The sequence below is a fragment of the Antechinus flavipes genome, chromosome 6 (genome assembly GCF_016432865.1).
Source record: "Antechinus flavipes isolate AdamAnt ecotype Samford, QLD, Australia chromosome 6, AdamAnt_v2, whole genome shotgun sequence".
Lineage (NCBI taxonomy): Eukaryota > Metazoa > Chordata > Mammalia > Dasyuromorphia > Dasyuridae > Antechinus > Antechinus flavipes.
In genome coordinates this window covers 24399077-24423211 of record NC_067403.1, presented here as the reverse complement: position 1 = coordinate 24423211, position 24135 = coordinate 24399077, and the positions used below count along the sequence as shown (strand labels likewise).

General features: G+C 33.9%; 1 long non-coding RNA gene across 1 annotated transcript; it reads right to left on the bottom strand.

The window, feature by feature from the left end:
* Window positions 1-283: 283 nt before the first annotated feature.
* On the bottom strand, window positions 284-13200 carry LOC127541165 (uncharacterized). Its single transcript, XR_007948381.1, has 4 exons — window positions 12887-13200; window positions 6952-7005; window positions 4452-4687; window positions 284-432 (listed from the first exon to the last, which is right to left on the bottom strand). It is a non-coding gene; the product is annotated as an uncharacterized LOC127541165 (long non-coding RNA).
* Between the last annotated feature and the right edge of the window lie 10935 nt (window positions 13201-24135).

Below are 24135 nucleotides of genomic sequence, written 5' to 3'. Positions count from 1 at the left end.
AATGTTCACTGTATAATTACTCATTAAATAAGCTTTCCAATAATAACAGATATAATATGCTTAAAATTTGTGATCCATGACATGGTAATATCCTTATAATTGTAACATACACTGCAATGGGTTATCTAAACTTGCATTTATTATCAAAGAAGCATAAAAGAAGAAAGGGTTTAAATTTTATAAATTCATTGCATTTTAAATCTAAAATGAACTTCAGAGATGAGATGACATATTGTAATCCTTTTTATTTTTATTTATTTATCTTTTAAGAGATGAAGGGGTAAGTCCAGATTATGGACTTTTCCAAGTACATCCAGCTAGATGGAATTAAACAATGATTTGGGTCAAGGTTTTCTGGATTCAATACTGGTTCTCCTTCCACAGCATCACACTGACATAATCCTTCCTTTCAAATGGCTTACATTCAAGAGGCTGAAAAATAGGGATTATTGACAAGGATTATAATGATACAAATGATAAATTCACATAGGGACCAAAATGGTGATAGCCACAAAAAAAGTCAAATGAAAATTTTATAAATAGTGTATAAATACAATGTGAAAGATCAATCTTAAAAGAATTGTATGTTTATAATAGCTAAGAGAAATAAAGTAATGTAAACTGAATCAAAAACAAAAATAGGGGGAGGAATAAAGGAAAATATAAAATAACTTCAGTGTTATTTTAGGAATGTTTACAATGAAACAAAAATTGAAATCCGTTTTTTCCAAGAGTTGTACAAAAAGAGATGCAGTATTAGAGATATAGATTTAAACATATATCTCTTTTTTCTGGATTTATTTCCATAATTCTTCTCTGTACAAAGCTGAAATAAGGAAGAATTCTCTGAAGGAGACAAATTAACCTTGTAAAGATTGTAAAGCTATTTGTCGACATCATTTTATCATTAATTGCCATTGAACTCTTATTTGGCATGGGAATCTATTGACAAAATCAAAAAGGTAAATAAATACACTTAAAACTTAAAAAAAAATAGTTCATAAAGCACATTTTTTTTAAAGAATGGTTGTAAAACAAAATATTTTTATGGTAGTTAAATATACACTAAAATCTATGAAACAATATTTCCAGTTTATGGCTCACATAGGTTTTAATAGTCAATAATCTTGAGATAAAGTTAGATACTCTGCTTTGTGGAAAGGGAAAATTATGAAATATTCTATATGATTATCATCATATGTAAGTCTTTCTTTAGGAACAAAAGGCAGACAATGAGAAGAAACCTTAACTCTTGTAGAACACTTATAATCAATAAGATCCCCTTTTTTGTTGACTTCTTGTTCAGTTGTCTTTCTCTCATCATGACCCCTTTTGGGGTTTTCCTGGCAAAGACCACTTTAGGGACTGATTATTTCCTTCTCCAGTTCATTTTACAGATATGTAAACTGAGGCAAACAGGATTAAGTGACTTGCCCAGGGTCACACAGCTAGTGATTTTCTAAGAGTGGATTTGAACTCAGGAAAATGAGTTTTCCTTCTCATTTCAAGCCTACTGTTCTCTCTCCTTTACCACCTAGCTGCCTCAAGTTGCTTGTACTACATAAACCAGACAGTGGCTAAAAAATTCAGTTAATTGCTCATCCCTGGAAGCATGAATCAGGCCTAATAGATATATTTTGCATTCAAAAAAATTTGTTTCTATACATGTGAAAACACAAGGCAGTTACACAGAGGCTGCTGAGTCTTTCTGACCACTGATGAAAACTGGACCCATGCCAGCTCATTCCCTTTGGAATCATTTCAGAGTGAAGCCATTCCAGTCACAGAGTTCTCAATAGAAGGATTTTTGTAGTTGTTGTTGTTTATTTGTTTGTTGTTGTTTTACCCATCATGGCTATTTATTTTCAAATGTACTCGCATATATCTCACGTAGGGAGAGAACATCAGTGTTGGATTTGAAATAAACAAAGGATCTGATAGTTATTTTTGAAGAGACAAAAAATAATCACTACAGAAGGTTGGCATAATATTAACATAATTGTCTAATGAATGCAATTGTCTTGCAATATAAACAGAACCAAGGACCAGACCTGCATGAAAATCACATTTTATCAATAAGTTGTTATGCTGCCTGCATGCTTGTGAATGACTTCAAAACTAATTAAAAAGGTGATGGAGGAGAAAGTGTCATTAACAAAGATGGTGTCAGCTAGAAGCAGGGTTTAGAATTCTCCTTCTAAAAAGTCCTTGTACTTGTAACATGGGAGCTTTGGGGGACAAATGAGGAATCTCACATAGCACCTAATGAACCCCCTCTCATGTGGCAGCCACTGGAAAGATCATCTTACACTCAAGGATTCTGGGAATTTGGAGCAATCCACAACTTAGTTTAAAAGTTCCCTGAAGTGTTTACACTGACATATAATTAAGAAGGAAAAAAAATAGTTTAAAAGTAAAAACAATCAAGGAAAGGTCATAGAAAACAATGAAAAACTCCTCTTTTAAACCTGGGGGAAAATCTTCCAGGGATACATACGCAAACTATGGACTGAGTAAAAACATACAGGAATCATGCATGAACAAAGTATCATAAAGAACTCAGATGTAAAGGAAATAAATGTGGAATAGCAACTCATGCTTCTTGGGTTTAGTGTCCAAATAAATTTTGAGTCAAATCAAAATACAAATACAGAAAGTATAATCATTATTTTGTATCCTTCTAAATTGAAGCCCTCTCCCTCTCTCTCTTTCCATCTCTATTTCTCTCTTTCTGTTTCTGTCTCTCTGTATCTCTCTGTCTTTATCTCCATCTCTGTTTCTGAATATCTGAAAGTGTTTCTGTCTCTGTCTTTGTCTTTCTCTGTATCTCTGTCTCTGTCTCTTGGTCCTTTCCTCCCCCTCTTTGTCTGTCTCTTGTCTCGGTCACTCTGTATCTCTTTGTCTCTATCTCTGTCTCTATTTCTGTCTGTTTCTATCTCTGTCTCTCTGTGTCTCTATCTCTCTGTCTCTTTCTGTCTGTTTCTGTCTCTTTGTCTCTATCACTCCATATCTTTGTCTCTATCTCTGTTTCAGTCTGTCTCTATTTCTGTCCATTTGTCTGTTTCTGCCTCTCAATGTCTCTGTATCTCTATCTCTGTTTGTGTCTGTTTCTGTCTCTCCGTATCTCTAAATTTCTGTCTCTGTCTCTGTTTCTGTCTGTCTATTTCTATCTTTTTTGTGTCTCTTATCTCTGTGTGTGTGACTATTTTTTTGTCTCTCTGTCACTCTTCCCCCCTGCTGTCTCTATCTCTGTCTCTCCCCATCCTGATCTTACACATAATAGACCAGGTCTCATAAAGTAGTCTCTCCCACACATCCCTTTTTGTATGGCCACCCCAGCTTGAAACAGTAATGGATTTTCTAAATACTTTTTTCCTTCCTGATTGTAAACCCAGCACTCTAGCTATAACACTATTATACTTCTGGTGAAAATTAGCTACAGGGATTACTTCTGAAAAATATCTGTATGGAGACTTTGACAACTTTTGAAAGTTGAATCATTGGTGTTAAGGATTTCACACTATAGTAAATTTAGAGAATTATTACTCAGTGAAAAGTCATCATACACATAAAAGTATTGAAAAATAATGTGTACTCATGAGTAATAAAATCCATATGTAAAATAAATTGATCACCTAACATAGAACATGCCATGTGGCCTAAATGTATCATGAGTTTTTTATTTAACTAGACATTTGATTTGTAATCTGTTCAAATCTGTTTAGGGAGAGAAAGTAATTTCATTATTTGGTCAGAACAGAAAGAGACCTGTGTACATGGTACTTACTAGTGGCCTGGTGAAGGATAGGCAGGCAAGCAGGATTCAAAACAGAAATAGATAGCCAGGGTATCTTTTAACATCTTTTTTTTAGAAAAATTATGTGTTCCAAATTCTCTCTCTCTCTCCTATCCCTCCCTTGCTAATTAAGGAGGCAAGCAATATGATGTCCATTATACACCTGAAGCTGGCTAGTCTATCTTATCCCTAAGAGGAGTACCAAACTAGAATGTCTGTCAACTATTGCACACTGGAAATTTTTTGTCTATTATTACCTTTACAAAAAAATTGGTTCAGAATAAAAAGGTGTTTTCCTTGGTCTCTCTAAAGAGGAAGATGACAGGTAATTCACTCATGATCAGTTTAATTTCTTCTCGCCAAATGTTTGTTCCACAGAAAAGTCAATTATGGTATCAAGCAGTCATTTATCAGAATAAACAGCAAAACAGAAATCATGGAAACTATGTAGATTAGTGGATGTGGTAGAATATATGAGTAAATTGTTTCTTCCACTCAAGAACAAGATATATATCGGCCAAGGAATTGAGGTCCAAAGCGAGTCCTCACTTAGGAGAACATGGAGTCATAAGGTACTGGGAGCCAAGACATATTGGGAAGGGAGGACAGAAAGTTTCTTTATATTTCTATTCTCTAAATAGATCTCTATCTTCACCTTTTCTCTCACTTGTCCCAGCTGTCTCAAAAGTTGTTTCTTTCTCTTCTCCGAAATATCTCTGACAATGGAAAGACACATTTGTTCCCTTTGTGCCACCTGCAGAATCACAGGCTTATAGGTCTCTGATTCAATAAAGAGAGTAATCTCCGTTCACGTGAATAGCATACATCATCATAGCCTTGTCTTCCTGAAATTTCTGCTGCCTTGATGAGGGCATAACATATAAGTAGCTGCTAAAAGAAGATGAGATGTAATGAATTTTTAAGACTGAGACTAAAAATTATCATATAGATTTATCCAGCACTTGCTCTAAATTGACCCTAGTACTAAAGACAGTAGGAGATAGAACAAATCAGGGACTATTCCTTCTTTTGTGAAGTTCACAATCAAAAAAAGAAATATAGATTAGACAGATATAGATAGATGATTTATATATGTACACATGCATATTCTTATATATTACAGGTATATATGTGAGTTCATATAAATATGTGCATATATGTACATGTGTATATACATATACACATGCATATATACACAAATATAAGCAGCCATTCCTTTTCACCATCCATTAGTTGGGACTTGAATTTAGTTATTCAGTTATTTAACATGAATAACAGCAAGTAGATTAAGGTCTTACTGTGTGCACAATACTCTGGTAGGTGTTATATGAAAGAGAGTTTAGTAAGATAGTTCTTGCCCTCAGGCAGTCTATTAGGAGGATGAAAGAAATAATTGATTATGTGGACCAATGTTCTCACCCAGTCAATACTCATGATCTTACAATGTCCCAAGACTCCCTCAGTCTCTGTTCTGTAGGTTTTGCAGACTTCAGTAAAGCAACCCTTGGGTTCTTTCCAAGGAAATTTGAAGATTTATGAATGTCATGCTGAAACTTACCAGGATTTATAATCAGAAAGCAATGCTACTGATTACAATATGTTATATAGAAACACTCATGGATAAAATTTCTATTTGCCTCTGAAAACATTTGGGGAGCTGAGAGCATCAATGCATATATTTCTTTGGATGATAGGTTTATTTGTGTTTGTTTAAAATTTGTGTGTATATATTTTATAAAAAATTTATATCACTTTCATTTAAGAACATGCCCTTACCACCCTCCCTACTTTACCCCTTATTTCCTGACCCAAACACAGAGTTAGCTTATATGACAAAGATTAAACAAGAGAACAAATCGTACACAAAAGCAAACAAAAAATCTTAAACCCTAAACATTTAGCAAAAAACATAAAATAAATCTGATAGGATAATATTCCACACCCATAATCCCCTGCTTCTGCAAAGAATGGAGGGATATGCATTTTCAATAGAAGCATTGCTTGTTTATTCTCTATAATCATGCAATGTGAATGAAGTTTGGGTTTTCTTTTAGTTTTTCTTGTTCTTTCCATTTGCTTTATTGTAATGAATAAATGCATTTATTTGGGGGAAGATTCTCAAATTTATGCTTTTGTTCAATTTTCTGTAATACTGTTAAAATGCCCATTTGTTGTCAAGTTAAAAGTTTTATGACTAATCCAGGGGTCAGCAAACCATGACCCAGAACTAAATCTGACCAATGATTTGTTTTTGTATATCCAATGAGCTAAGAATGACTTTTACATTTTAAAGTGCAATTTACCTTATGAGCCATACAAAAACAAGCAATATTCTAATATTTGCCAACTCTGACCTAATCAATTGGCACTCTTTGTTTCTGATAAGCATGAGCAGGACAGTACAATAGCAAATTATTTCTATTTCCCTGTAACTTCTACACTCTCTTTCATTTAAAAAATATATGAGGGATCTTAACACAATACTCCTTAAATTACAAATGATGGAAATCTATAATAAGGAACACTTAATTGTCAATATTAAAAATAATTAACATATTCAGAAAATATATTTTAAGGTATAAACTGAATGGGAAATAAACTAAGAAAAGGAAAGATAGTCCATTTATACTATTTTGTTATCTTCAGAAGATGTGCCTGAAACTCCAATTTGCACATAATTACTTATCTTTCTAAATAAATGGCAGATTGTTTTATAATAGTTGTGGAATGGAAAGGATGAATAATTGAGGGCATGTTTTCATGAACAACTAACATATCATTTTTCAAAAGATTAAACCAGGAGTCAGCAATCAAAACTAGGGGGTCAAATCTATCCAGCTTCCTTATTATTTATTTATTTCTGTATACCCTTGATTTAAATTTTTTAGCTACAATCAAATTTTGTTCAAAAAATATGAAGGGAAAAATGTATAGCTCACAGCTACATAAAAACAGTCTGTGTTGGGCCTACTGTGGGAAATACATGGTGTAGCCCAAAGGTGTCAAGCTTGAAGTCTATAGCTCCAAAAGCAGCCAGAACCTGATTATGGCATCACTGGGAAATGTTAAACAAAATGAATATTAAAATACAATAGAATGTGGGGAAAACATGGTTTTCTAAGTCAATATGTGGAGAGATCAGGGTACTTACTTACAATTTAGTTGCCCTCCTTCCAATATCTGCGCTAAACTCCCTTAATACCACTGGTCTAGAAAATCAAGAAAATAATTTATAAAGTAATTAGTAATTTGTGTTTGATAATTTTTAAAGTGTAAATTCTCACATTAAAAATTTAACAATCTAACTGATTCTGGTTGGCTCTTAAATATGTTTCCTTCAATTATATGTGATAAAGGTAACAAGACAATGGACTTTCCTCCAGGCCATAGGCTACAATCATAACTTTGTCCCTTTGGAAGAGAGCTGAGACTAGCTAATAATTATGCACATGTAGCTAATAATAAGATCTGAGTGCTAAATTTTTAATGTGAGCATTTATACTTTAGAAATCAGCAAAAATTAAAAGCATGCATTTATAGTTTTGTTGATTCCTAGAATAAAAAAAAAAAAGACAAATGGAGACTATGGCAATAATATGAATTAAAAATGTGTCATGAATACTTTTTTATAAAGACTCAGTTGTTAAATATTTACCATCATACCCTTCCTTCTATATAATACTCACAAGGCATTATGGGAGGTGAAAGTGACTAAACTCTAGCTAATATACAGGGCCTTTTTGAAGTAAAAGGCTTTTGATGCATGAAGAATTTGTTGATGAGAGTCAGATCTTTTGTCATATCCTGATTGGAAGTGACATACATCCTCAGAGCTGAGGTTTAGACAGTATCAAAAGAAAGAAGTTTTGGCTGATCTTGAAATGAGAATCATTGCCCTGGTTGCCAGAGTTTTGTAGAACTCCAATTAGAAAGAGCAAGGCGATTTAGAGAGCACTAAACCGCAGAGTGTCTAAATAAAAGGTAACTGGCTATGTAAACCTTTTGACCTAGTGGATACCCAGGGACAGAGACTTCATGGTCTTGTCTAGGAAGCGCCATTCAGCAGTTGTGTGGCCTCCCATACCGTGTCCTATACTGCTAGATACTGCTTAGTGTTGACTTGGTCCAGTCCAATAGCAACAGAACCTGCTAAGTAGCCAGGACATTCCCTGAATGCCCCGACAAAGTCAATCCATGCAGAGTCTGACCTCTAAGGGATTGGTCAGACCCAGCTTGCAGCAGAGTGGTCCCTGAAGCTGAAGTACTGAACTCTAGAGGAACAAGCCCAGGTAAGCTGCTGGTCTAGTAAACACCAGGTAGAGAGTTGGGCTATGGAGGAGCAGAATTTCTAAACTTTTTTGAGTTGTCATGGCAGGTCTCAATACCATTATGTTTTAAATTCCTATTCACTCCTTGTTTCTTACTGGAATATAGATGTATTTATAGGAGTGAGCCTTTGCTGAAAGGGAAAGACAGGGGTAACAATTGCACAACTTTTGCAATACTTTGAAATCATTTTTGCTAGGCCTTTTGATTAAATTTCTCTGGAAACTAACTCTGTTGGCTATTATTAAGGGAAAAGGCTCATGAAGGGATACATGACCTAGTATTTAAGAGGATAACAGAACATATGATTACCCCTATAATCTTTGAATTATAATCCAAATATATAATCCAAGCAATAGCCACCACTGGGGGATCCAGGTGATAGTGTGAATTGGTCAAGTGAGCCTCAAAGGAAGTACACTAGTCATTTCTCTATGATAATTCAGAAGAATAATGAATAATCTTAATTAATTGAAGATCAGGATTGTGAAAATCAAAAATAGCAGAGAAAAAGAGGTGGTTTTTCTTTATTATTATTACATTCTGAGTTAATGGGGGTTCATTAATTTGTTCTGTCCTAAGTATTCTTCAGTGTAGAAAAATGAAATTCTTGCTTTTATCTTTGCATTCAATAGAATTATAAACTCTTGGAGGAGAAAGACTATTTCATTTCTTTCTTTCTTTGGTTTCTGATTTCTCATCTTTAAGACAGTTTCTTACCTAATAGGCATTTTTACAAAGGTTTATTAAACTGAAGTGAATTTGGAGGGAGGAGGAGAGATGAGAAAAGAGGAGAAAGTCTGTGATAGAAAGTAGAAGGAAAATTCCCCTGTGGTTTCCTAATATGAACCAAAGTTCAGAAAAACTTCTGAATCCGAGGTTTTTTAGTTGTGCAACATGTCATTTAGCTCTGTACTTATAGAATACTGAGTGGATTCAGTAAAAGGCTTAGCTGAATTTGAAAAAGCTTCATGAACTTTCACAAATTGACTAAAGCATAAACCCTGAAAATATCATCCTTTGCAAAAAAAAAAAAAAAAAAAAAAAAAAAAAAAAAAAGGAAGGGATTTTTGGAATTAAATGAGCACATGTGAATTCAGACTTACGAATATCCACCAAGATATGAAACCTAAAATGGACATTAATTTGAAGTCAGATTAAATTATTAGCTTCAGCTCAAGTGTTTATGTTTCTCATGTTTGGGGATTTACACTTCTTTTGCCAAAGCTTTTTACCTAAACATAAGACTAAAATAAACAAACAAAAAAATCCTACAACTCTAATTGAATCCCCTTATACCTCACTGTGTTGAAATTTGTCAAATAATCTTTGGCTAAATCCCTGCATGTTTAAATGATGAGCTTGCCTAAGAATGGTGAAGTAGATTTTCAGACATGACTTTTGTTTTTATGATAGAGATGTTATCTATACTTTTGGACCATTTAATTTTAGCACCTTTTTAAAATAAAATTACTTCAGATAAGTGATGTACTCATGCAATCACCTTTAGGAGTGTGTAAATATTAACTGGTAGGAAACACACACCAAAGGGGAAAAAGATCCAGTTACAGCTCCTTGTAATCCGTACAAAACAGCTGTCCAGATGAAAGCATGGTACAATAAAGATAATGACAATAGCATACAATTTATGTGTTTGCCAATGGTCTACAATCAGCTGCAGGTGCCTGAAAAATGAAAACTACTGAAATGGAAGCCTCATCACTGCTTTTTTTTTCTTTGTTAAAGAATGATTTTAATTCAGTTCCTGATTACTTTTGCTAAAATATATGCACTTGACATATGGTCATTTTAAATGCAAATATTCTGTATCTGAAGAGGAACAGTCACATGCCTAATTTGGAATCTGTCCAGGAACTAAAGTGGCTTTATAATTGACAAAATTACTTCAGTTGCCCAAGCATAAATTTGCCTTGTCCATCCAAATATCAATAAGTACTTGGCAAAAAATAATTTGCAATACAGAGAAGGCTGGTAAATGGAGCAATTGCCATTCCTCCTAGAGAAGGGTAGGAAAAAATAAATGGCTCTGGTCATCTATGAATGATGAATAGACCATGCAACAAAATGTCTAATAGCATACCATTGATTATTTCTAAGAGTAATTGGCATTAATTTAGAAATTATTCTCAAAGTTTTCTTGACTAGAAGTATAGTGGAAAATTAGCCTATGCAGGAATCCTCATGTTCCATTTATAGAGGTATTGTAAAGAACCATATGGCATCAGTCAAGCAAAGACAAAATGGAGAGTTCCCAGAATCTTTTTTGTGCAAATTTGGTTTTGTGAGGTATGTCTCTCCTGGCATCTCTTTGGAACAGTAGGAGATGAGCAATGCCTTCCAGAATTAGATTTATTATTCTATCATCCATGATATGCTTAGGAAGAAAAATTGGTGTCAATTCAATTCTTTTTAATACTCAGCTTGAGCAAGCTTTCTGAGACCTAATTCTTTCATTTTTTTCCATTAATGTTATTGAAATAAAAATAGAATTGATGCTTCATATACTAATTTGTCTCAAACAGAATCAATAAAGTTATCTTTTTTGTCTTTCCCGTTTTCCCCTTTTTTCTTCCCTCCCTCTCTCCCTCTCTTTCTCTTTCTTTCTTTCCCTCTTTTTATCTCTTTTTCTTTCTTTCTCTTTTGCTCTCTCCCTCTCTTTTTCTTTCTTTCTCTTTCTTTCTCTCTTTTTCTTTCTTTCTCTTTTGCTCCCTCCCTCTCTTTTTCTTTCTCTTTCTTTCTCTCTTTTTTCTTTCTTTCTCCCTCTTCCTTCCTTTCTTCTTTCTATATTTTTTTCTTTCTATCCATTTCCAAACCTCCTTATGGCTTTTTGATACCATCATTTTTGGTTTCTCATTTGCAAATATGTGTGTATGTATATAATATATACATATATATATATATATACATATACATACATATATATTATATAAAATGAGCCTAATGTATCTAAACAGAACTTTTAAAACTTAACAATATAATTAACTCTATTCTTCACTCATGAAACTGTGCCTGAGGAATAAAATCAGCTTGTTACTGGAGTGAAGATAAAACCATTAAGGACCTATCCACAAGCTGCTTGTGATTTACTAGGGCCATAAATGTTGAGTATGTCTTTCTAGCAAAAAAATATTTATGAAAACTATTTTCATTTACATATATAGAAATAAAGTTCTCACTTTAGCAACAACACTGGCATGAAAGATTTAATATTTAATTGATTTAAGAACACATTTTTTAGCTTGTAACTAGAGACATTACCTGGAGAAGCCATAGATCTTAGGTAAGTCAGTACTGGTCATCAAGGAAGTTCATTCTTTTAATCAATAATGAATTAATAAATATATTTAATATATTTGGCTATTTGGTCAATCTACTATTGCTGTTTCCTACATCTCGCTTACATTTCCCTTCATTCCCTATATCTCCCATGCTACATTACTCAAAGCTATCCTTCAGTAGGTCAAAATGATGTTTTATTGTTGCCAAGGCTGATTTGGGTGTCCCCTAGACAAGTTGAAACATAATGATCTCTCACAAAATACCCACAAGAATCTTATCTCTTGTCAGAGCTATGGTACAGCTACTATTTTTTTTTCATTTTGAGGCCTGTTTTAGTAATAAAACATTATAGAATAGCATTCTAATAGTGTGGTTCCCAACTTATGACCTGAAGATTCATAGATCTTAAAGGTCCAGTTTTGACAGATTCACAAATCCATGTGCTAACCCCCAAATAAGCAATTGTACTATCTTTACACCTAAAGATGAAGAGTCACTCAGTAGTATTTCCAATTTCATGAATTTTTGTCATCCTCTTTTTCCTCAATGTATGTATATAATATAATTTGCAGAATTCTATGCTTTGGGGTTTTGTTTGTTTGCTTGTTTGGAATTAAGTGATGATCCTTAACTTTGAGAAAGTTGGAAATCCCACTGCTAGTACATTGAGTTGTATTCCTAAGAGTATATAAGCTTCTTGAGAACAAGACCAGTTTTTCATATCCTTAGTACTTAGTACTCTACCAAGAATCCATTAGGTAGATATAAACTTAATTGAATTATACTACCAAGAAATATCATGTACTATGTACATTTACTTGGTATTATAGCCACAGGATGCATTCGAGGCATCAGAACAAGGGGAAAGGAAGGCTAATACAAGGATGATTGAAGTGGTCAAATCTCTGTCACCTTTATTCAGCCTGGATAGTACCTATCCTGAGACCATTTTGAAAGTCTTTCCAAGGTCCTTAATGAAAAAGGAATCTTGTTCAAATTCTTTAATTCTTTATTTTGGGCCACCAGGCAAGATACAGAAAGAGAGAGAGAGAGAGAGAGAGAGAGAGAGAGAGAGAGAGAGAGAGAGAGAGAGAGAGAGAGAGAGAGAGAGAAGAGAGAGAAGAGAAGAGAGAGAGAGAGAGAGAAGAGAGAGAGAGAGAAGAGAAAGAGGGAGAGAGAGAGAGAGAGAGAGAGAGAGAGAGAGAGAGAGAGAGAAGAGAGAGAGAGAGAGAAGAGAAAGAGGGAGAGAGAGAGAGAGAGAGAGGGAGAGGGAGAGAGAGAGAGAGAAGAGAGAAGAGAGAGAGAGAAGAAAGAGAGAGAGAGAGAGAGAGAGAGAGAGAGAGAGAGAGAGAGAGAGAGAGAGAGAGAGAGAGAGAATTTGGATAAAAACACTGCAGGGGTACATCTCTATAAAAGTATTATTACTGGATACTAGAGAGACTAATAGCTCTGGAGTTGGAGTACCTGAATTCACCTTTTTTCAAGCGTATGCTTTACTCTTCTGGGTCTCATTCACTTTTCTGAAAAATGAGGAGGATGGTCTAAGTGATGTCAGTGGTCTCTTCCAGGTCTTTTACGATTTCAAATATATCCAATAAGTGAATGTGATGATAAAAGCAAGCATAGAATTCAACCTTTATGTCTGAGATTAGGCAGCAGAAACCTTTCAAGACTTAGCTTTGTGGATAGGGTTTGATGGATGGTTGCTGCCCTCCTTTGCCTGTAAGCTTTTCCAAATGGAACAATCAGTGCTGTCCTTGAGCAAGAGGGCACTACTTGGCCTGCAACAGAACACAGAAAAATGATCATTAGCAGGTCAAGTATTGTAGCTGTATTTAAAATGTGAAAAGCCAGTGAAAGAGAAGTTAGATCTAAAGTGTATATAGAAAGGGAGAATTCACCAGAGAGACTTTTATAATAGAGAGAACTGTAATTATCATTTTTTTCCCTCAGTTAATTCAAAATTCTTTCAACCTGAGTATTCAGACTTAGTTAGGACAGCTGGCCTCTGGCACAATCACAGTGATGGAACACAGAAGGAAGCAACCTCCCTGCTATTTATCTAGGGCCATTATCTAGAAAAGCAATGTTGGGCCTTATCCCAGTTTCTTTATCAGAAATGAGGTAATACTGTAGAAAATGATAGGTTTCGAATAGATATATTGTGCTTTAATAGATTTCTCATTCAACTCCTTTTGACTTGAGCTTGGATTTAGTATTAGATATGAAATTAAAACTCTTGGCTTTGAGTTCTGGTTCTGTATGATTGACTATGTGACTCAAGTCAAGTCCTTCCTTTCTTTGCCTCAGTTTCCTCATTTTATGAAATGAGGACAATTATTTGAAAGATTTAGCCTATGGTCCCATGGTCTGTGTTTGAGGCCTGGTTTCTCTATATTGTGGACAAATCATATATCCTGCTATGACTTCAATTTCCTCATCTGTAACATGAGAACAATGATACTTAGAAGACCCCCTCTTGTGAAGAAAGTGCTATTTACATTTGAGGTATTATTATAATTAAAATAGCCTATACATTTAGATAGAGTATCAGGTATGATTCATATAATTCAAGGTGTATAATCAATTCACCTCAGTTGAAAGATTTCCCAATAACTTCTTGGTAACTGCCTTTACAATTCTAGCATCATGCATTATGGATCTTTTTGAGAACTTGTGCATTTTTATTGCATCAGGGGATCATGCAACCTCATTTCATCTAATGTCTTTAGGTATGAAAAAGGTCTCAAAGGTGATCTAGTCCAACTATGGTACAGAGAATACTTTGCAGACTCAGTAGAAACACATGCAGTGATAATGAGTGCAGGATGCTGCCACATTCTGTCAATCTCCCTTCCTTACTTTATCTTCCACTGACTGGCCTCTAATCCCCTTTCCCACTTCTGCTTTCTCAGGGCTGTTTTCCTTATTGTGATAATAACTAAAAGACCTTCCTGGCCATTAAGGGTAGGAATGACCATCTCCAGGATTTGTCAGAGATGTAATCCACCATGTGGGACGATGTCTTCTGATTGCTTTGACAATTATTTCTTACTATTGTTTGGGTTTTATTCTTAATAGCCATCTCCAGACTTCGTCAGAGATATAGTCCACCACGTGGGACAAAGTCATATCATATTGCTGTTCTCATTGTTTTGACTATGATTTCTTACTATTTTGAGTTTTTATTCGGAATAGCCATCTCCAGAGTTTGCCAGAGATGTAGTCCACAATATGGGATAACATCTTTGTCACATTGCTCTTCTCATTGTTTTGATAGATATTTCTTATTATTTTTGTATTTTATTAGGAGATGGTAAGGAAGAAGAGAGAAAAGGAGGCTGGAACTACAGAATATAGTCAGGAGCTAATGAAGTACCACAGTGAAGACTATAGATTGTCAAGGCCATTAGGCAGGTGACTTATAGGGTAGTGAAAAGTACCCTAGATTTTATTTTCAGGGTTAAGATTATAGTTCTGCTATAATGTTTGTAGTGTTAATCAATGCTAATGCTCCCCACTCCCACTCTGGCCCTGGGTTTATTGATCTATAAAATAAAAGGGCTGAAATATATAATCTTATGACTCTAAATCCCAAAACACAATAATTAGGGCATTAGATATCTAAATATCTTCAATTTAGAAGCAATACTACAAGGGTAGAATATGATGGAAAGAATATAGGATTTTATTTTAATGGAGGCAATTTTAACACCTGACTGCCATTTCTTAGTTGTATTCATTTGGGCAAGAGACAAATTCAGTATGTAGCTCCCTTCCCAGGCCTATTTCTCTAATTCACATTGACGAGCCCTAGGCAGCTACTGTTATTAACATGGCTACATGGATATCCCTCAGTTGTTGTTTTTGTCTGGTACTATTGTTTATGGTTTTTCTTGAATGTACCTCAGTTGATCAGATCTGTCTTTAGAATATGAGTCATATTGAATGAGCTTCTACAATGGTCATTTATAGCAAGATCAATTTTTACAGGAACAAACACATCTGAGAGTTGGCGGTAAGATATATTAAATCCTTCCTCATATAAATTTGCTAGCAAAGAGCGCTCACATCTAAAGTATGCAGTTATTGAGTCATGTGTATCCAAAAAAAAAGTATGGTAAAAAGTCTTAGTATTGGAAGTTTCATAATTTGTGTGGATCACTCATAAAATTCCTCTTAAGTGTATGTATCAGTCTTTTGGGATTCAAAGACTTCTATAATACATAGCCAAAATTCTCTTCTCCAAAGGACCTGATGCTCATCAAAACTTCCTTTCTTCAGTACATTTAGTTTGTCCTCAATGTGTATCTATCAATTTTATGAACATGAGTCTTGACACCACTGTGAACTCTAGATTTTCCTACCTTTACAAATTCACACAGTTATTACCTGATTAAGAGAGAGAGAGAGAGAGAGAGAGAACGAACAGAGATAGAAAAAGAAATAGTGATTTTATTCAATTGGAATACCACTTGACTAAAGGTTTCAAACAAGCTTATTCTTATTATATGTGGATCAAAGGTGTGTCTGATTTTTTCCAGTCAATTAAAAAATACTTCTAATATGGAATCAGTTTATTCACTGATCAAAATCTTTTTTAAAAATTACTTTTCACAATGTTTAATTAATTGGGGTAGATATGGAATCCCACCTTCCATGTAAAATGAAGGTGGTAGATTAGTTTCAGTTGGTTTCAGCTCTGAATTATTTGATCCTAAGAAATTTTATATCAGCAGCAATTATTCTATTAAAAATAAAAAAAAAGAAATAAGCCAAGGAGATGAGAAACATTAGCTATAAATTTGACATCATTGTGTAAGGGAATCCACTCTTCATATACATTAATAGATTTTAGAGTGGTGAGATTTGAATGATGTTAGTAATGATAAATACTGTGACTAAAGAGAAGACATTGAGTAAAGAATGATTAGTGAAAGGCAAGGAATACAGAAATGAGAATAAAAGCAGTAAATCTTGAGACTGGAAATTCAGTGTAATGACATACAAAGACTCTACAGGAAGTTTTTTAGGCAGTTACATGAAAATAAAAGCTCAAAGATAAAAGCAGAGGCTGAAAGTATTCCATGATCTGTCGTCAATTGTTGCTAATGCCCTCTGTGAAGTATGGGGATAGGTCATATTAACAATAGAGCACAATGGTTCACTTTTCTTTAATTTAGGTTTTATGCAGGTCATATTGGTTGTAAAGAGAGACTTCTTAAGTATTAATGCTCTTAGTCTAGTGGGATTTTTTAAAAAGAAAAAAAAATGGGAGGGGGTAAGGAGTTTTTAATTTTGGTTTGATTATACAGGTACTTCCAAACAAGATTGTGTAACAAATAATGGCAACTATAGAACATCACTTGCCACATTTATATTTTATTGATTGTTAACTGACAGGAATAAAGAATGCTTTCACTTTTATGGTTTGGTACAAAAAATAATTATGGAATTTTATCTGAATTTTTTTCTTTTTTCCCTTTTTTTTCATTTCTGGATTGTCCATATTTACTTTGCTGCAGTCTTTATTGATATTTTGTTTGGTTTAGCTACACTTTAGGCAAATACAATTTCAATAAAGCAAAAAACATTTTCTGAGCACCTACTATGTGCCAAGCACAGTTCAAAACACTGGGTATGCAAATGAGGAAAAGAATTATTTTCCTCAAGGAACTTATAATCTAATAGGAAAAGACAACCAAGAAAAGGATGGAAGGGAAATAAGAGGTAACCATGTTTCCAAGGAATCCAAATTAAGAAAAGTTGATGATGCAAAGTAGAAAATGAAGTGAAAAGTCCAGATAGCAGCCTTCTATAAAGGAAAGCTTTGGAAAGAATTGGGTGCATCACCCTCCAGCCTTCTAATCAGAACAGAAAGGCAGCTGAGGAAATTGAGAAGGTGTTGAGTATCTGAAATTGAGTTCATCAACATGAAGATGAGATTTTAAGTAATCAGTTCATGCTAAGAAGAACATGATGTTCCTGGAGTCCAGACAAAACAGAACTAGCTACTGATGGAAAAGAAAGAATTAGCATGTCAAATGTTCTGTTATTGGCTCACATTTGATTTCTAACTTTTTATTATTGTAATAGAGGTAAACAGACAAACTCCCGTGATCTGTGGGAGTCTAGTCAACCCAGTGGACTCTGCCTCAGTACTGAATGATTTTGCACTTTGAAACGACAAAGCAATCCGCTTAGCCACTGGGCCATGAAGAACTGTTTTTCTAAATATATTTTAAAAGGAGAATTGACCTCTATTATCACTCTCCTTTCTCCCTCCAGAATCTCTATAACCTCTCAATCTCCATTTTAGTTAATAGGTAATGACCGTCTATGTATTTAGAGCATATATTTATTAAGGTCCTATTATGGTAGGAACTTTGTTAAGCTCTACAGATCCATAAGTATATAAAAAGACTTTTAAAAATAGATTTTGTATACTTGCTTCTATTAGATAAGTTTGAAACAATTCTCAGCAATCCACAACCTTTCTTTTGATTCTAGTGTCAATATTTTGTTTATGCATTGTTTTGATTCTGTATAATTGATCTTGACTACTTTTACCATCTCATCTATTCTATCTGGTCTCAATTTTTTTCCCCATCCAAAACTGTTAAATATATTATCTTCTTTTCCCCCCTCCCCCGCCTTCTTCTTCTTTTAATATGCTTGGAGTTTATTGTGCTATATGTTGTAAGATTTTTTTTCTTCCATCAAATTGAATTCCAATTGTCCCAGAAGATTTTGTCATAAAGAAAAACCGTCTATGTTTTCATTTTTATTGAATACTACAAAATTGTATATCTTCACTTCAAGCTATTGCTACCTAATCTGTTCCATTGATCTATTTTTTTTTTCTATCTGGTAACATATAGTTTTGATAATAATACTTTTAATTGGTCTGAACTTTTCCCTCTGTTTGCAATAATTCTAAGTAGGATTTCCTGAAGTGTGTTTTTCAGACATTTTATTTCATTATTTTCCTGAGAGACCAATAATTCTTGAGTATTCTCATTACAGCCTGTCTTCAATGTTGATTGCTTTGGCTTCTAAAGATCTTAGTTTATTTTTTTTTTCCAGTTAAAATGTTTGATTTTTTCTGGCTTCCTTTTTTTTTTAATCTCAGAGAATTCATTGTTTTAGAATGACTCCACTATTTATTTAATATTATCATTTGTTTGTCATTTAAAATTGATTTTTGAGAGATCTAATTCCTATGTTCATTTTAATGCTCTCTTCCTTTAATTCTTTAACTGCTCTTATGAATTAATCGGACTCTTCTCTAAGTTTTCCTTTTATGATTTCAGGGAGATTGATTTTTATTCCAATCTTTTCAGTCTTTTCTGTGTTTTCCAAAAAAAAAAAAAAGAGCTAATATTTATATAATGCTTATAATGTGCCAGGCACTATGCTAAACACTTGGCAAATATCATCTCATTAGTTCTTCACTACAACTCTTGGAGGTGGTTGCTATTATTATTCCCATTTTATCATTGAGAAAATTAAGGAAAATAGATTTTAAGTCATTTGTCAAAGATCACACACTTAGGAAATGCCTGAAGCAGGATTTGAAGTAAAATTAGTCCCTTACTCCAGGCCAGAGCTCTATCCACTGTGCCATCTGGCTGCATTAAAATTTATTTTGCTACATATGGTATAGGTTTTGTGATTGAGCATCGTTATTTTTATTGTTATTGTCAATAGGTTATCTTTCTATATGTATATCATCTATCTTTCAATCCCCTTTCTAGTGTTTCTATGATGCAGAATTCTTTTTATCCTGTGTTTGGTTTTATTGTTTTGTTATCTCTTTCCTTCGTTTGGTACATGTCTTGCTATTTTACTAATAAGGGAAAGTTAGGATTAGCCACCCATTCAGCACCTAATTGAGGGTCTCCCTTTTAAATTATTTCATTAAGTTACAAACTTATTTTAATAGATATTATGGCTATGGAATTCTTATTTTAGGAAGTCATTATGATTTTTTTGGATCATTTGATATTTGATCATTAATATAGGAAACTCAGCAATAGTACATATACAAATCCATACCTTCTCTGTAACTTAATTTTTTAGAGTTATCTGGAATGGTAATATCACTAGTGATTGTCCCTGAGGGGCCAAGTAGTCAAGAATTTGGAGATTAAGATTTATTCAAATTTATATTGTATCTTGCACTCATATTAATGGGTAAAGTAGAAGCATAGAGAGACATTTAGATAGAGAGATAGAAAGATAGACAGATAGAAAGGATAATATATGTCTATGTGTGTGGGTATAAATGTATTTCTTCTCACTTTACTTTGCCTCACTTGTTATTTCTCCTGCCATGCTTTTTTTTTTCCTTCTTGCTTATACTCTTTCAAAATCATCTGCCAGAATTTGTGCAGCCATTTCCCCATTCGAAGGAATTCTTTGACTTCTCATTTTTTGTCACTACAAAATAAGTTGCTATGAATATTTTTGAATGTAGAAGTCCTTTTTCTTTATCTTTTATCTCTTTGGTATATATAGACATAGTAGTTGTATTACTAGATCAAAGAATATGTACAGTCTGAAAGCCCTTTGGACATAATTTCCAGATTGTTCTCCACAATGATTGGACCAGTTCACTATTCCACCAATATTTCATTAATATACCCATTTTTCCTCATCCCCACTAGTATCTGTCATTTCTGATAGCTGTCTCTCACTTGTTTTAAACTATATTGCTCTAATCAATAATAATTTTAGAGCATTTTCATATGACTACAGATAATTTTGATTTCTTCTTCTGAAAAATACCTGTTTATATTCTTTGAAGATTTATCAATTAGTAAGTGGCTGGGTTTGGATTTTTGTTTTAATAAATTTGACTCACTTCCCTAAATATTTGAGAAATGAGACCTCTATCAGGAAATAAAAAAATGCTGTATTTTTTATATCATTTCATTGTCTATGATACTTTTAACAAAATATAGTCTCCCTGAATGTCTTTTTCAATTAGTTATATTTTTGCTTCTGATCATGATTGACATGCTTGCTCTCTTCATTTTAGCTGAAGCGTATTAGACTTTACTCCAGCCTTTCATTTCAAATTTGTATGTCTTTCTGTTCCAACTGTGCCTCTCTTGCACAACATATTGTTGGATTCTTTTTTCCAATCTGTTCTACTCTCCACTTCCATTCTGAGTTGAGTTCATTTCATTCACATTCACAGTTATGATCGCTAACTGCATTTTCCTTCATCTCATTTTCCTTTTCTTCCTTGCCCTCTTCAAAACTCTGTCTTGCTTCTGACCACTGCCTCCCCAATCTGCCACTCTCCTCATTACCTCCCCTTATATCTCTTATACTTTTCTCTTTTTCTCTTCCCTCTTTGAATCAGTGCCAGTGCCAAAAAGGTTCAAGTATTACCGACCACCACCTGTTCCCTCAAGTATAAAAGTTCTTCCTGGGAAACCTCTTTAAAGTGAGAAAATTTGCCCTATTCTACTTATGCCTTCCTCTTCCCAGCATATCACCCTTTCTTACCTCCATAGTCTTTTTTTTGGAGGTCGTCCCTACATAATCAACCCATACTCATACCCTATGTTTATTTAGATTCCTACTAAATGTCCTAATAATGATAAGGTCTTAGGTATTACAAATATCACATCTAGGAATGCAAACAATTTAACTGTATTAAAACTTTTATGATTACTCTTTCAATTTAATTTTTTTTATGTTTCTTTTGAATCTTCCATTTGAATGTCAAATTTTCTATTCAGCTATGTTCTTTTAATCAGGAATGCTTGGAAATAGCCTAATTCATGAAATCATTTTTTCCCTTTAAGATTATCACACACATATAGAAAGACAGAAAGTGAGAAATAGAGAAAGAGGATAAATGTATTTTTATTCTAACCAAAACTGAAGGTAAAGAAAATAACAGAAACAAATAGATAATAAACTGTATGGGATCCTTTCAGATGTAGATGAAATATTCCATTCCTTGGAATGGATCTGAGATTTGAATAGCTCAGTTACATTTTTTAAAATTATTATTATTATTATTATTATTATTATTATTTTTGCAACTCCACCGGGACGCTCAGTTACATTTAAAGAGATCCAGTTGCCAACAACTCATTTGAATAAAATACCAAGTGGTATCTGGAAAGTGTAATATGTTGACCTTCAAAAAAAAAAAAAGATAGAGAATCAAGCTTAGGAAGCTACCTCAGGCCAGTACCAAATATAGAGACATAAAGTCTCTAAGTTTCTCTTCTCTTCTCTGGCCTGGGGTTGACAGACTTGAGAACTGAAGTTCTGAGAACATCAAAGACAACAGCCTTTTCCAAAATTCTAAGCTAAATGTAGTTGCGATTTCCAAAAGAACAAGAGGAACACTAACTAAATAGAGCATTGTAAAACCCTTAGGAAAATTCTGGGACTGAGCAGCTCCCTGAGTCCATTAGCAATGCAATCTGCTGAGCCCAGCCCAGCAGAATCCACACAAACTTCAATAAATTGCTTGCCCTAGCCCAGAAGCTTTATCTGGCTGACCTAGTCTACTAGCAAGCTGAGATGCCATACTCTATATCATACCTAGCTCAGCTGAATATCAGAGTGACTAAATAATTTCCTATACATATCCTAAAGTAGAAGTCAAAGCTCTACAATTTCTAATCCTGGACCCAGATCTAGCCCTGGACCAGTTTCCTTGGCCATCTAGGTTTCCCCTGCATATCACTGCTCATACCCACTCCTCCTTCCCTGAATGAACATTTACTTATTTTTGTGAGACTGTGTCCCAGTTTTTAGGGGAAATGCTTAGTTATGGCTCTTTTCATTATGCCATTGGAGTGCATGGCTTTCCTCAAAAGCCAATTGACTCTCCTGGATGAAAAAGGAGAACCGGGTAACAGTGTAATCAAATAATTTCCCACCTCAGTCTTCTCCCTCTAAATTAAAAATATTTATGTTAAGGCATCTTTTGGGAAACAATTCAACAATATCTTGTTTTTATTCTGATGTTGATTTTAATATTTTCAACAATAGAAAATGATTAAGATGATTCATCGTTTTGTGATCATCTTTATACTCATTAGCAAGTAATCAGCTATACCCTAGCAATTTCCATTATTTTTGAATCATAACAAATTTCCACTTTTTAAAATGAATAGTGATGTTATAATATTCCAGTAAATAGGTATAGTTATATTATAATGCATCAATGAGATTATTTCTAAACTTTTAATTAGAGTAACATGACTAAGGAGGAGCTTAAAAAAGCCAGTCCATTGATGATTTCTGTTTATTAGAAGTCTTTAAATTTTCTGCTTTCTTACTTTCCCTTGTTCCCATACTGTCCACTAGAATGTGATGTTCTAAAAGTACAAAAATGTAACATCAACTTCTTTATAAACTTCTTAATGAATAGATTCTGATGATTTTAAATGTCTCATTTAAATGTGTCTCAATAATGCAGTTTATTTTAAGGTCGACTCATTTGCTTAATTAGTGCATATTAACAAAGAGGTTAGACAAGATTTCTAAACAAAGATAAGAAGCTTAATTTTGTTCTAGTTCGCTGACTAAAGTATTACCTATCAAAATTCAGGCTCAGATGTTTAAGGGATGAATCAGATATATTGAAGATTGAACAACAGTGTTTGGGTGAATTCAAAAAGCCAAACTTTGATTGAAGGGCCATGTTTCTTTTCTCTACTGATATAAATCAAATAGTACATCTGAAACAGTAAAATTCAAGATAGGATGGAATTACTATCATCAAATAGTTCAAACTTAGGCCAATATAGAGATGGGGACGGGGTGGGATGAGAGGCACAGAATGAGTGTTATCCAAGCAGAAAATGGCCGAGCTGTGGAGAATTTGCAGAAGTCTAAGCAAAAAATAATATTTAAAAGGCTCAACAGTGGCCATATGTCATAGGGCAATTGAAGTTCAAAGCCAGGAAATCTCCCTGGGGACAATGAATTATGGGTAATAACACAATAAAATGAGATAGAGACCTACCCTTGGATTTCAGAGTCTATTGTTAGGTCTAAAGAGCCTCTACAAAAGAATTAGATGAGATCAGGCAATCAATGGCAATTACATTCATTTTCTGTTTTGGAGAAAAAAGCCACCTTGCAAATATATAGCATGGGAGATAGGCACAAAGGTAAAAAATCCAGGAGCAGAGTAGCACCACTAAACTGGTATTAGAAATGATCAAGAAGAAAAGTAAATTAGGATAGTCACCAAAAGGTTGCCCAACAACATAGTCTTCAAGTCATGGCAGTAAAAGAAAACATGAAAATCTCTGTTGGTCACTTTGTATGTGGTTGCTGGATTTCCCAGTTACTGATGGATCTGTGTTCATGAAGGCTGAGGAAGCTCTGGAATTAGAACAGTTTGATCACTTCAAGGGTCATGTTTCCTCTAGGGGTTTATAGGGAAGGGGTAGAGGTCAGGGAAAGAGGTTGCTGAGCTACAGCTGATTGGTTTTTCTATTCTTAAGTCACAGACAAAAAAAATGAGTAGGAAACTTTAGATATTTCTATCCTGGAATTTATAGCATATCTATAACATTTAACAGTTTGCAAAGCACTTTATTTGTGTTAATTCATTTAACTACAGGTATGATTTAAAGAAGTGTCACAGAAAAGGTGTTGAGAATAAAAAAGAATACCAGATTTTTTTTGGGGGGGGATACAGAGCTAGGAAACAGATAGTTGTT